Genomic DNA, 15,759 nt, shown 5'->3' with positions numbered 1-15,759 from the left:
TTTTAACCAAGGGAGTGAGTCTACTTCATACTTCATACTTCAGGCACCTAAATGTCCCACAATGCAGTACGATTGTGACATCACCACATATCTCGTCTAATCACCACCACAACAAACAACTCTATGAAATATTAATTCAATTTTTTTTTAATTGAAAACAACCCAAACACACATATATACATTTGGATGCTGCATTAAACAAATTCTTAAAGGGAAAACAAATGTAAATAATAAATCAACTCCACAGCTGATTCCAAGTGATCAAGGGTTTAGGACGTTCCAATTCAGCCTATTGCAGTTTCCGCCAGTAGTGGGCACTCGCAATGACGTACATCCGAGTGAACGAGACGGAGGGAAGTTAGCAAGTGTAGGGCATGACAGTTTTGGACTGGAACGCAGCCCATGTTTCACAGTCTCAGACACTTCCTCAATGTGGAATTGACTCTCTTTTGCAGCCTGTCTCTAGTGGCCAGACGATGAATTGCAGTTTTTACTTCTGTATCGGCTTCACACGAGAGACCGGAAGGTTGCCGCCTTAAAGGTACATATCTTTTTTTTCGGAGAGTGATTTCTATCAGGATGACTCTGAACCAGACAATGTGGAAACAGACGATTCAGAACAGGACTATGTCTTGGTCAATATTACAGAAAACAGGAGTATGTTTGGCAGTAACTGCTATTTAAAAAAATAAATAATAATATTACTGATTTAATTTTTTTTTGTTTTAAATAAATAAAAATAAAAATAGGGGGGACCTAGGATGATAACATCATTAAACACTAGACAAGAGAGTCCATTACCACACTCTGAGCTACAAGGAAACGCTGAACATTTCAACACCATGTTTCACTTCCTCAAATCTGCTTCACAGCTTTATCAGCGCTTTAACCTGTTCTGAGAACAGAGCTATTCTCTGAACGTGTTCAAATCATCCTGCAAAATCACCATCATCTGGAAATCACACTGAATGCTGCACTTGAAGTCCATTTCAGAGTCTTGCATATCTGAGCTTTCTCTATTCTCCTGAGTAACTCTCTCAGTTAAATGATCTATAAGAGATCATTTGAGGTTTTGCATATGTGATAGTCATATTTCTCTTTATTTTGCAGATTTTAAACACACATAAACACTAACATTTTACATGAAGCATTGCCTTTATCACATTTGCTGTCGATGAATTAATCATGATATTTGTCTTGCGCTTTGTGGTGTTGAACTTACACACCTACAATACCCCAATATTCAAAACCTTTAAATCATCCTTTAAAAACTCTTGAAAAATCAGGCATATTTATTTAGAATAAATCTCAAATCCAAACAGTAATCGTAAACAAAAAAGATAAATAAGTAAAAGAAAGTTCAGAGATCCAATACACACAAATAGTTAAAATGACCTTAAAATGAATCATTGAATCATATTACACAACATAAAGCTTTTTGACTTTCTCAGTTTGTGTAAATCTACTTAGGGTTCAGAGTATTTATTTTTTCCACATTAATTTCCCACATGTCTACAGTTATGTGGTTTTGTTTTATTAATACAGTGTATATTTTTTACTTGATTTACTCTGAAAGAATGGAAATGAAATGTGACAACATGCCCCATAGGTGGAGTACATTATAACATGACCATATTACAGATTAAAATGCTATCTGATCTAATCAAAAAAAATATACAAGACAAACTAAAATATTTTCTCAATAAAATACAATTATTCACTTTCACTTTCATATAAAATAATGGCATTTAAAAAAAAAATTAAAAAAAAATGTTCCCTTTCAGTCGCTCACGTTCGACATAACGTCGACGTGACGACGTAATTGGGATCACTTCAGGGAGCCCTATCAACTTCGAGTGTCTACAGAACGAGCCAATGAACGTTGGCGTGCGTGAATCGCGTCACGCGCCCCGCCCCGCCGCGCGGGTATAAACAGGAAGCGGGCGCACGCACACATTGTCTTTCACTTCGGAGCCGAGTTTCTATGAGACTTTTTGTCTATCAGAATCAGCCTTTGAAGACTTCAAAAAGAGGATCATCTCTCTGTTCCTGTGTTGGTGTGACGGCGCGATCAGCGGTGGCCGCGAGCATTGCAGCTCTCAACTGCTGTTTTCACATCATTGTGTTTGTGTTTTGTGTGTGTGTGTGTCGGTTCGGTGGGCGTTTCCCCTGTGTGTGCATTCACACTGCGGCTACCCCTGGGTGCCTCAACACAAAAGAGAGTTTTTCCAAATCCTTTTTTTATTTTCACTAAAAGAGCAACACAAGCGTGACCCTGCGTCTTTTTCAAGATGTCATTCCGCTTGTGCGTTTCTGGAATGCGTCGTTCCCTGGCCCCAGCAGATGGCCACAGCAGTTGCCTCTCGTGTTTGGGCATTCAACACGCTGAGGCAGCTTTTGTGGATAGTTCATGTTCCCACTGCGGGAACATGACTATCGCAGCGCTTAGATCGAGACTCGCTTACCTCAAGGGAGGTGCAGTCCCCTCGCCTATGCCCCGATCTAGTGTCTATTCTGCCCCGCAGAATAGACCTACTTCGGCGCATGACCAGGGTGATCTGAGGATTACCGTGAGGGCTTCCCCGTCGAGTCATCCTCTGCGGGCCCCTCACGCCTCACAAGTGCTGTCGCCACTGGGGCCCCTTAGTGGACGTCTTGGTCCTTCTCCGGAACGACCAACCGTTTCCTTTGGGGCTCCGGCTGATGACCAGATGTCGATCGCAGCATCGGAGGGGGAGCTGTCCTCTGGAAATGACGACTCGGCTGCGTTGCCCCCCTCGGGGCGTGTAGCGTTGTCCGAGCCAGATCCAGAATGGACTGCTATGCTTTCCCGGGCCGCTGAGAAGGTCGGGCTTGCGTGGAATCCTCCACCACGTCCCGAACCTTCTCGGTTGGACGATTGGTTTCTCGGGGCGGGCCGTGCTGGTTCTCAGTGCGCCGCCCCGGTACCTTTCTTTCCGGAAGTGCATGAGGAGCTTTCTAGGACGTGGAAGGCACCGTATAGTGCCCGAAGCCGTTCTAGTGGCTCCTCACCCCTCGCCACCCTCGACGCCGGGGCAGCTAAGGGGTATGTGGATATCCCCCCAGTGGAGCGGGCCGTCGCGATGCAGCTGTGTCCGGCGTCCGCTTCCTCTTGGCGGGGTAATCCACGCCTCCCGTCCAAGGCCTGTAAGTTTTCGTCCGGTCTAACGGCGAAGGCTTACAAGGCCTGTGGACAGGCTGCTTCCGCCCTCCATGCCATGGCGCTCTTGCAGGTCCACCAGGCCCAGGCGCTCATGGACATGAACGAGGGTGGTTCTGACCCAGAGCTCCTCCGGGAGCTCCGTGTGGCAACCGACCTCGCCCTCCGGGCGACGAAGGAAACCGCACGTTCAGTTGGTCAGGCGATGTCCACCTTGGTGGTCCAGGAGCGCCACCTTTGGCTCAACCTGGCGGATATGAGGGACACCGATAAATATCGGTTCCTGGATGCCCCTCTTTCCCAGGTTGGGTTGTTCGGCGACGCGGTCGAGAGCTTTGCCCAACAGTTCTCGGCCGCACAGAAGCAGACGGAGGCCATCCGGCACATCCTGCCCCGGCGGACCGCTGCTGCTCCCACCCGTCCGCCGGCCGCAGACCCTCCGTCTACTCGTCGCCGAGGTCGGCCTTCTGCGGCGTCCTCCGCTCCCGCTAAGCCCCAGCAGCAGCAGCAACCATCCAGGCCTCAGCGCGGAGCAAGCCGTAGGAAGCCGACCCCGCCCGTCCAGGCCGCTCCCAAACCAGGAGGCAAGCGACGGTGCAAACGACCCTGAGACGGGCGGCCCGGAGGTGGATCAAGTTGCTCTTCAGGAGATGGCGAAGGCGCCACTCCTTCCCCCGGTGGAGGGCCGGGCGGAGAATCTTTTGTTTCCTTTTCTTTTTGTTCCGCCACTGACCCACGGGTACCCACATTTTAAAAAAAAGAGCAATTTCTGAAACCTCTGGGCCCCAAGAGGGCGCGCTTGGCAGTCGACGACGCCGCCATGCCTTGTCACTCCCCAACCCCTCTTTCATCGCCAGCAGGCAGCAGTGGCTGTGTCCTGGACGCTCTGACGCCTCCGCACAACCGCTCTGCCCTTCGACGGAAGCAGGTATGTGTTGCACCACACACTCAGACCCCACTTCGGGCCGCTGTGCCGTCCGAGTCGGGTCCCTGCATTCCGCCGCGCTGCCCCACCCCGGGTACGTCTGTGGTGCCCTTGGTCCCGCTTGCTCGGTCTCTGGGAGCCTGGTTAACGCTTCCCAGCCCGTCTCGCTGGCTCATCCGTACCATCAGACTCGGCTATGCGATTCAGTTCGCCCGGCGCCCCCCTGCTTTCAAGGGCATCCTGTTCACCCGTGTTCTGGCGGACAATGCCCCCGTGCTCAGGGCGGAGATCGCAGTCCTACTGGCGAAGGACGCGATCGAGCCGGTCCCTCCAGCCGATATGAAGACCGGCTTCTACAGCCCGTACTTCATTGTACCCAAGAAAGGTGGTGGGTTACGACCAATCTTGGACCTGCGCGTCCTGAACCGGTCCCTTCACAGGCTACCGTTCAAGATGCTTACGCAGAAACGCATTTTCAAATGCATCCGTCCCCAAGATTGGTTTGCAGCGATCGACCTGAAGGACGCGTACTTTCATGTCTCGATTCTCCCTCGACACAGACCGTTTCTCCGCTTTGTGTTCGAGGGACGGGCATATCAGTACAAGGTCTTACCCTTCGGGCTGGCCCTGTCGCCCCGCGTCTTCACGAAAGTCGCGGAGGCGGCCATTGCTCCCATGTGCGAGCGTGGTGTTCGCATCCTCAACTACCTCGACGACTGTCTTATTCTGGCCCAGTCGAGAGAGCAGTTGTGCGAACACAGGGACATGGTGCTCAGTCACCTCAGCCACCTAGGGCTTCGGGTCAACTGGGAAAATAGCAAACTCACCCCCGGGCAGAGGATCTCTTTTCTCGGTATGGAGTTGGACTCGATCAGCATGACAGCGCGCCTCACAGAGGCCCATGTCCAGTCAGTGTTGAACTGCGTGAGCACGCTCAGACGCAGAACAGCGGCACCACTGAAACTGTTTCAGAGGCTCCTGGGGCATATGGCATCTGCAGCCGCGGTTACGCCGCTCGGATTGCTTCATATGAGGCCGCTCCAACACTGGCTCCACGATCGAGTCCCGAGATGGGCGTGGCAGAGCGGCTCGTGCCGGGTCCAAGTGACTCCGCACTGTCACCAAACTCTCAGCTTGTGGTCGGACCCTTCGTTCCTGCGGGCAGGTGTTCCCCTGGAACAAGTGTCCAGGCACTCTGTGGTCTCCACGGATGCCTCTACCACCGGCTGGGGGGCCACGTACAACGGGCATGCAGCTTCAGGTCTGTGGACGGGGCCTCAACTGCATTGGCACATCAACTGCCTCGAGTTGTTAGCAGTACGTCTTGCACTGAGCCGTTTCAAAACGCTGCTTCTAGGTAAGCACGTACTGGTCCGTACGGACAGCACTGCGACCGTTGCGTACATCAACCGCCAAGGTGGTCTACGTTCCCGCCGCATGTCACAACTCACCCGCCATCTCCTCCTCTGGAGTCAGAAGCATCTGAGGTCGCTTCGTGCCGTTTACATTCCGGGCCTGCTCAACCGTGCAGCCGACGAGCTCTCACGGCAGCAGGTGCTACCGGGAGAATGGCGACTCCATCCCCAAGGTGGTCCAGCTGATTTTCAGGCGCTTCGGGACCGCACAGGTAGATCTGTTTGCCGCCCCGGACACGTCTCATTGCCAGTTGTTCTATTCTCTGACCGAGGGGACCCTCGGCACGGATGCTCTGGCACACAGCTGGCCCCGGGGCCTACGCAAGTATGCGTTTCCCCCAGTGAGCCTTCTTGCACAGACCTTGTGCAAAGTCAGGGAGGACGAGGAGCAGGTCTTGTTAGTTGCGCCGTATTGGCCCAACCGGACCTGGTTCCCGGAACTAGTGCTCCTTCCTGCAAGAAGGGCTGGAGCGAAGGCTGTCTCCCTCCACCCTTAAAGTGTATGTTGCCGCTATTGCTGCACATCACGATGCTGTTGATGGTAAGTCTTTGGGAAAGCATGACCTGATCGTCAGGTTCCTGAGGGGAGCGAGGAGACTGAATCCTCCTCGCCCACTCTCTATACCCTCTTGGGATTTGTCTCTGGTCCTTTCGGCACTTCAGAGACCACCCTTTGAGCCTCTGCAATCAGCTGAGTTAAAAATTATGTCCTGTAAGACAGTACTCCTGGTTGCATTGGCCTCTATCAAGAGGGTAGGGGACCTGCATGCATTTTCGGTCGACGAATCGTGCCTAGAATTCGGCCCGGATAACTCTCACGTCATCCTGAGACCCCGGCCCGGATACGTGCCCAAGGTTCCTACCACTCCCTTCCGGGACCAAGTAGTGAACCTGCAAGCGCTGCCTTCGGAGGAGGCAGACCCAGCCCTGGCTTTTCTCTGTCCCGCTTTCCCAGTGTTATCCAAGAGTTCCGCTGTGTGGGGTATAATGGAACAGCAGTTGAACTCCCTCTACGCAGGTCTTCCGCCCCAACAGTTGGGGGTTTGAGAGTCTTGCGTAGGGCGCTGGATGTGGCAGCAACCGTGGCGTTTTCCATGGGATCCCAATTACGTCGTCACGTCGACGTTACGCCGAACGTGAGCGACTGAAAGGGAACGTCTCGGTTACTGTTGTAACCCTCGTTCCCTGAAGGAGGGAACGGGAGACGTAACGTCCCGTCGCCACCGTTGCTGACCATCGCTGCATGGCCGTCACAAATCTCGGCTCCTCAGCGAAAAACAATGTGTGCGTGCGCCCGCTTCCTGTTTATACCCACGCGGCGGGGCGGGGCGCGTGACGCGATTCACGCACGCCAACGTTCATTGGCTCGTTCTGTAGACACTCGAAGTTGATAGGGCTCCCTGAAGTGATCCCAATTACGTCGTCACGTCGACGTTACGTCTCCCGTTCCCTCCTTCAGGGAACGAGGGTTACAACAGTAACCGAGACGATTTATGAGTTCGACAATGAACACACCAGAAAACACAGCTCAACATAGTTAAAACACATAATAATAATTAATAATTTCTAATCACTGACTTCACCTTTTTGTCATGTTTTCTCAATAGAATTCATAAAAGTATAGAATAGGATATCATAGTTCTAATAGAGGCTCATTGTAACAACATGCCCCGCCTGAGCAAACCCGGCGAGTGTCTTCTAAAGTATTTAAAACAAGTGTGTTACAACTAACCCCACGTTACTTCTAGAAGTGTGTTTAAAGTGTAACCTGAAGAAATGCTTATAGTGAGCGTGGAATTACTGTAATGATCACTTGTGGGAGTGATCATTAACTCCACCCTCTTACTACAGTAAACAGGAAAACACTCGTTATTCCTCTTTTCTGTCAAATTGACTCTTTGTGTCCAGACAAAAGAAATAAAGAATCAGCGATCAGTGGAGAACGAAGAAAAGAGCTTTCAAGAAGGATTTATGATCCGTTTGTTTCTGAACAGAGCAGATCTTAGTGAGATCTAATGAGCAATCCAGACATTATGCAGATGAGCGAGAGAGTCTCTACTGTCCGCAGAACCAGAGCCCAGCAGAACCAGAACCAGACCCAGGAGAACCAGACCCAGGAGCCGGACGGTGGCGATGAGGAGGCCGCGCTGAACGGCCCCCGGAGCCGCGAACACAAGCCGGCAGTGAAGAGAGAGTTTCTGCGCGAGAGTTGCGCTGTGGTTCTGCTGCTCGGGTTCCTGAGTCTGATGTGGGGTCTGGCTCTGATCTCAGTCCAGCAGCTCATCATCAGCAGCAGAAGCACAGGACACATCAACGCCACCCGGGCCAGGTACACTTTACCATAGTACAGCCAGGCTACCAGGTGCCTTACTATAGTATTGCATGATTATCATATACTTTCATTTTTTTTTTAAGCATGACTTTAATAATAATTTAAAAAAAAGGTATCTAATTCAATGCCTTGTATACTTAAAACAAGAAAAAAAAAATCTTCCAAGCCATGGTAAAATGATATAAGCATTGTAACTTAATAACATGAGGTTTAAAACATCGGTAGGCCTAATGTCTGTTTGGGTTTGATTTGACTAGGGATGCACCGAATCCAGGATTCGGATTCGGCCGAATATTGGGCTTTTTTGATGGGGTTCGGTTTCTGTCGAACCTTAGAATTTCTTTTCCACCGAACCGAACCCTAGACTTCACTACGCGCGCTGCGCTGGTCGATGTCACGCTGCCGTTGATTACGTATGTGGACTGTTCGAATGCAGTCGCTGTGAGAAAGTGAAAGTGAAACTCGATCGTGAGCAGAAAAAGTGTTGTTTGGCAGTACTTTCAGTCAAAAGAAGATGATTCAAGGTATCATATCGGGTGCCTTACTATAGTATTGTATTTCTGTGGCTGACAAACTAAATGCTAACTTAGAAAAAATATATTATCATGGCTGGCCTCATCTTGTTTAACTTTAAACATCATGGGGAACTTATTGAACAAGTACCTGAAGTGAAGTATCTTGGAATAATTATAGACTATCAGTTGAATTTTAAAAGTCATATCAAGAAAATCTGTAAAACCATTAAGGCCAACTTGAGCTGTTTTATGATGATAAGAAACTGCCTGACTTTTGACTGTGCTTTTATTTTTTTTTAATTCTATGATTATCTCACATATATCTTATGGCTTAACCACATGGTTCCAAGCTCATCAGTCATCAGTCAAAACCATAGAGTGTCTTTACAACCGAGCCTTGAAAGTTCTGGACAAGAAGGCAATAAGGTACCATCACTGCCAAATTCAAAGTAAATATAAGATTTTAAGTTTTGCTAATTTTATCTCCCTGCATCTGGTTAAACTGGTCTTCAAATGCTTAAATGACGCTGCTCCACTACCGCTTTGCAAACTAATAACAAGACAGCAAAGTACCAGACCCACCACCCGATCAGCGTCAAAAGGCAATTGTAGTATTCCTTTTCGAAGAACATCATTTGCCCAGGCTGCCTTTCAGTAAAAGGAGCAAAATTATGGAATTCTTTGCCAGACCACTTGAAATTTATCCTGACATTAGCCACCTTCAAAAAAACACCAAATCATGGTTAATTCAGGAACAATACTGTTCTCATATTTAGTCTTTACACTATGCCTTCTCTGTATATTTTTTGTCCTTTTTTATTCCCTTACATTGTATTTCATTTTTTTTTATATATATTGTTAAACTGTATTTTTTTTTTATCAAAAAGCCCTACTAGGGACAAGTGTCGTGAGTTAGCTTTAGCTAAAAACACTATGATACATACATCGGATGACTGTTAAGCTTATCTATATTATTTGTATTTGTCCCTGTCTAAAAAAACTGAATAATAATTGCATGATTATCATATACTTTCGTTTTTGTTTTAAGCATGACTTTAATAAAATCGGTATCGTATTCAATGCCTTGTATGCTTAAATTATTATTTTTATATATCATACTGCACATATCTCTACTAATGATGCTTAAAGTTAGCATTAAATGAAAATTCATGTTTCTAAATTAATGATATTCATCTTATTGTGAATGTTTCATACATCCGTAAAGAATAGAGCAGAATAAAGTATTATATAAAAGAGTAGAATAGAGCAGAATAAAGTAGGACATAAATGAGTAGAGTAGAATAGTCTTTATTGTCATTATACACAGGTGCAATAAAACTCTACACAGCAAATTTACCAGTGTTAAATGAACACTGCTCAGTGTTTCTATGAGTCCAGAAATAAAGTAAATCTGGTCAGTAATAAGTGTGTCACGGAGTCACCAGATCCGCTCGCTCCGCTCACTCGTTCCCTCTCCCCGGAAGTCTGATTCACCGCTCCTGCACATCATCACCGACTCACACTATAAAGAGACACTTCCCTAGTGATGGCGAAATGAGGCTTCCTGAACCACTGAGACCTCGCAGCCCATTGGTTCACTCAAAGGGTCATTACTCGAAGCTTCATTCAGCATTGCTCACTAGTGACACCTAGCGACTGTGCAAAGAAACAGCAGACAAATGAATCAATACTGAACCAATGACCTGAGCAGACATTTGTCCATTGCCTGGGTGTAAAATAAAATATGTCTGAATTTTCTTGTGCAGAGACAAATGTCACACACAGTTCATTAATTATTCATAAATTGTTTGGATAGGGACAGTATGAACAACAAAAGTGAGACTCATTCACCATTTCTTTTTTGGAATCTATAATAAAATAAAATGCAGGTGTATTGTAGGAGCCTAAAATATGAATTAAATAATGGGGTTTTTTTTATTATTTTTTATTATTATTACTTTGACTCCTGTGTGGATTGTTAGTAGTGTGTGCTTGCTCATGCAGTGCTCGATAATGCCTGAGCATGGAGGAGGTGTTATTGCTGTATGTCAGCTCCTTCAGGCACAGCAAGCATTTCACCTTGAAACATAAATGAATAGACATGAAACATAATACAGCCATATAGTGAGGATTATGTTAATATCAAGACAGAAATAATAATAATAATAATAATAATAATAATAATACACATACCTTATTGTGAGCAACCATTTCAAAATGCTCCCAGACAGGGCAGGATCTCCTCTTTCTTGCTGGCTCCATTACAAGGAAAAAGGTCACAAAAGGAAACAAATCCAAAAGGGCAATCCAAGTCAAAAAGCAGTCCAGTCCAGATCCAAAAATCCAAAGCAATCCAAATAATCTTATCTAATTAATATAATACTATAAGATATCTACTGTAATTAATAATAACAATATACTATAACTAATCTAACCTGATACAATGTAATAATATACAGCCCTAACGCATATATGACACAATAATGACGATGACACAACTCTCTAACTCTGACTCTCTGACTCTACAACTGCTTCTACTACTCCTGCAACACCCACAAGGAGGCGCGAGTTTCAAACCCCTTTTATCCGGAAGCGACACTCAGACCGAACTTCCACGTAATTGCATTTCTCAGATATAACAAAAGTTACAATTTATTAACAGACATACAGAAAATGACACCCAATTATAAGTCTTAATTCTTCATCTGGGTAATCACACATTGAGCTGTAATCTTAAAAGAGAGAACACCAACTACAAGAAACAAAACAAACCCCCAAAAAACTAGCCGACACTCAAGGAGGACTGACCAGCCACTGGCGTGAGCCCACTCTATTTCCCCTGTAAAATTCACCAGAAAACATGCCAAAACAAAAAAAAGAGGAGACAAACACACACCACACGCACACACACAGAGAGAGAAAAGATGTGCACACCACAGTGTACATGCAGCACCAACGGAGGGTATCCACCAAAGAGACCACATCCGCCTTCCTCAGTGCAGAGCACCCCTCAGTGATCCGCTAAAACAACAAAACAAGAATACAACAAATTAGTTGGTTCTCAGAATAAAAGAATGCTCAGGAAACTGACCATTATAGTTTAAGCAGCCCCTATGTAGACTAATAACAGCAGCAATACCTAGCCTTACCAGACGCGTCACAATATTAAATATGAAAATAATAAACAGACCTTAACCAACAAAACCAAAAGAAAGAAAAAACGTTACATATCCCAAAAAGGGAAAAAAGGGGGAGGAAAGACAGCAGTGGCAAGTAAACTGAAAATACTGAAGAAAACAAAATAAACAAATGTTACATCAGATAAATATAACATCACATAAACATAATAAACTACACAAATAAATATTGCCACTCCCCCAGCTACATCACTCCAAAAACACATACAACCCTACCGGGTTGCTCTAACGGGTTGAACAGCACCACATCGCCATTTTCAATGGTCACTAACACACGTCCACCAGCCCCACGACCATCAGGGAGATCAAACCAGCCTAAAACAAATCCCTACAAATTGTTAAAAGCAATTCACAAATTTCAAACTAAATGAAAATCATTCTGACCTACCTCTCACTCAATATACAGCACCCACACACAAGCGTGGGGGAAACAGCCTACAAACAAGACAAACAGGGATCACTTAAAAGATAGTACTATCCAAACTTCACTTAGGAGTAGTGATGTGACGTTCGGCACCGAGGCTTCGAAGCTTGTAAAAAAAAAAAAAACCATCTCACACTGAACCACTGTATCGGAGCTTGATTCGTTTTGCTATAACCACGTGATCTGTGACGTCCAAAGCTTTGTTTCCACACACAGTCACGTGACTGCTTCGTGTTCAGATTCAGAAATAGCGTGAACCCCTTGAGCAGGTTTCGAGTTTCATGCCCTTCGGTAGTAGTAAATAAAAAAAGAAATAGACTTAGCCCTCACACTGTTGAACAAGTCCTGTTTCTTAATAATAATAATAATAATAAAAAAACTTTAATTTATTAAATACCCACAAAATAAAATGTCAGTGTTATGATGCAGAGGCAGGAAGCAGGAAGCAGGATCCAAATGCAGCAGTGTTTTATTAAATAAACTTGAATTAAGACAAAGACTCTGGGACAGAACAGACAACATGAACGTAACAACATCAAGAACTCACAAAGACTGAACTAGACACAGGGCTTAAATACAAAGGCAAACAAGCTAAACAAGATAACAAGGGGGCGTGGTGTCACGGAAGGTCAAAAAGTGAAGCGAGGATCCAAGTGCAGGTAAGGAATTTATTAAGTAATAAACAAAATAAAACTACAAACAAAAACTCCCCGTGGGGGAAAACGAGGCAGGCATAAGTCAGGAACATAACACAAGGGAAACATAGACAACGAACCAGCACAGGACTGCAAACACAGGGAGACTAAATAGGGAGCAAACAAAAGAGGGTAATGAACAAAGCAGGTGAGGAAGGTTTATCAAGATTATCAGGTAACGAGATGGGAGGGGCTATACAATTGACAGGAGAGCACATGGCACAAAACAACAAAACATCCATGTGCAGCACAAGACAGGACAGGCATGTGACATTACCCCCTCCCTACGGAGCGGCTACCAGTCGCTCCATAAGACCAGGGCGGGATGGGAGGGACAGACCAGGGCGGGACGGGAGGGACAGACCAGGGCGGGACGGGGGAAACAAAACATTTGGGACGCCAGAGCAGCCCACAGGGTTCGGGAGGCCAGGGCGGACCATAGAGTTCGGGCGGCCAGGGCGGAGACTTTCCCTCGGGCGGTCAAGGAGGAGACGACCCTTCAGGTCGGCCATGGCTCAAGAACAGACACCGGCTCAGGAACAGACACCGGCTCAGCGGTGGCCATCTTGTCCGGAGACGGTCTCTGGGTTAGGAGCCACTGGTACTGGGACCACCGGACTCGGGTCCACCGGAACAAGGTCCACCGGAACATGGTCCACCAGAACAGTCACGGAGGGAGTCTTCCTTCTCCTCCTCCGTTTCGGGACCACCGGAACTGGGACCACAGGAACTGGGACCACCGGAACTGGGACCACCGGATTCGGGACCACCGGACTTGAGACCCCCGAAGTCGGGTCTTCCAGGACCACCAGACTTGGGAACGCCGAAGTCGGTTCCTCCCGGACCACCGGGCTTGGGACCACCGAAATCGGGTCCTCCCGTACCACCAGGCTTGGGACTGCTGAAGTCAGGTTCTCCTGGACCACCCAATTAGGGGAAGCAACAGGAGCCTTCCTCCTCCTGCGCTTGCGAGGGTGAGGCGACGTAAGACTGACCGTCTCTGGAGATGCAGCAACAACTGCCCCTTCCAGGGGAACTGCAGCCACTACGGGCACCTCCAGGGAGACTGGAACCTCCTTAGCAGGAGGATTACCGTGACGCTTATAGATTATGGCTTATGGCTCTATGGCTTATAGTCATAGATTGATTGCACCAAAGTGCAAGTCTGAACGTACCAGGAAGTCCTTTGTACCAGCGGCCATCAGAATGTTTAATGTGTTATGAATATTCACATGTTACTGAATATTCTATATTAATTTCTGTTACTGAATATTCTGTACTGAATATGCATCTGTTACTGAATATTCTATATAGGTATTATTATTTTTATTATTATTATTATTATTATTTGTTGTTTAACTGTAGATTGGTTAGAAGTAATCTGTTCTGTTTAATGTGGTGTTTTTTTTTTTTTTTTTTTTTTTTTTTTTTTCTTGAGTGTTAAAGCTGCTGTGACAATATAATTTCCTGCAAAGGATCAATAAAGTATCAACAACAACAACAACAAATCAACAACGCTCCAAGGAATTCACAGAATTCACAAGCCCCAGTCCTTCTGCAGCAGCGCTGAACTTCATGGCAAACTCTCTCACGTCAGTCCCCTTCACACGAAGGGAACTTAAAGTGCTGAACCTTACAATGCGCTTGTATTGCGGGCAGGAAATAGGAGGCTGGTGTGAATCCTTCCACTGAATCCTCATCTTGGCTGGTTCGTTCTGTCACGGAAGGTCAAAAAGTGAAGCGAGGATCCAAGTGCAGGTAAGGAATTTATTAAGTAATAAACAAAATAAAACTACAAACAAAAACTCCCCGTGGGGGAAAATGAGGCAGGCATAAGTCAGGAACATAACACAAGGGAAACATAGACAACGAACCAGCACAGGACTGCAAACACAGGGAGACTAAATAGGGAGCAAACAAAAGAGGGTAATGAACAAAGCAAGTGAGGAAGGTTTATCAAGATTATCATGTAACGAGATGGGAGGGGCTATACAATTGACAGGAGAGCACATGGCACAAAACAACAAAACACCCATGTGCAGCACAAGACAGGACAGGCATATGACACGTGGCTAATCAGAGACACCTGGGAAGACTAATCAACATAACGGGAGACAGCTAAACATGAAAAGACAGGGGAACACATAACATACAAGAACAAGACACAATAAGGACGTGCCAGCGACCAGGGCGGAGCAGGCGGCCAGGGCAGAGCAGGATGTGCAGGCGGCCACGGCGGTGAAGACCCTTCGGGCGGCCACGGCGGAGCAGGCTGGTCAGATGTCCCAGAAGGCCCTGGGAACCATGTCGGCGGGACCTCCACGGTCCCCCCAGAGGACTTATTGCCCCCCCAAAAAAACTTCTTGGGGAAGTTCACAGGATTGGAGGCAGTCTGCTTTGAAGATGGTTCGGGACAGGACGAAACCCGCGGCAAAGGCGATTCTGTGCTGGACAGGACCAGCGGCGAAGGTGGCTCTGGGATGGACAGGACCAGAGGCAAAGAGGTCTTTGGCTGGGCGGGACCAGCGGCGAAGAGGGCTTTGAGCTGGACAGGACCAGCGATGAAGAGGGCTCTGGGCTGGACAGGACCAGCAGGGAAGGAAGCTCTGAGCTGGGCAGGACCTGCGGCAAAGAGAGCTTTGGCTCTGGCTCGGTGGGCATGACGCTCTCAGTCTCAGGCTCGGCGGGCATGACGCTCTCAGTCTCAGGCTCGGCGGGCATGACGCTCTCAATCTCAGGCTCAGGCTCGGCGGGCATGACGCTCTCAGTCTCAGGCTCGGCGGGCATGACGCTCTCAATCTCAGGCTCGGCTGGACTGGCGTGAAGTGTAGGCTCGGCAGGACTGACGTGAACAGTCTCTGGATCGGCAGACGTGCCGTGATACGTAGGCTCGACAGAAAGAAACCCTTGAACGATGGCCCTCTTGGCAGCACATGCAGACATAAGCGGGGGATCGGCCAGGCTGGAAACCTGTCCCGTACGTCCATAGACCAATCCAGTGGCTGGCTTGATGGTTGGCAAGACGTGACGATTCCCAGGCCGGGCGGGAGAGACGTGAACTGACTCTGGCTGGGC

Source organism: Abramis brama (assembly GCF_963993115.1).
Source record: "Abramis brama genome assembly, chromosome: 1".
Taxonomy (NCBI): Eukaryota; Metazoa; Chordata; class Actinopteri; order Cypriniformes; family Leuciscidae; genus Abramis; species Abramis brama.
This window is presented reverse-complemented; position numbering follows the sequence as displayed.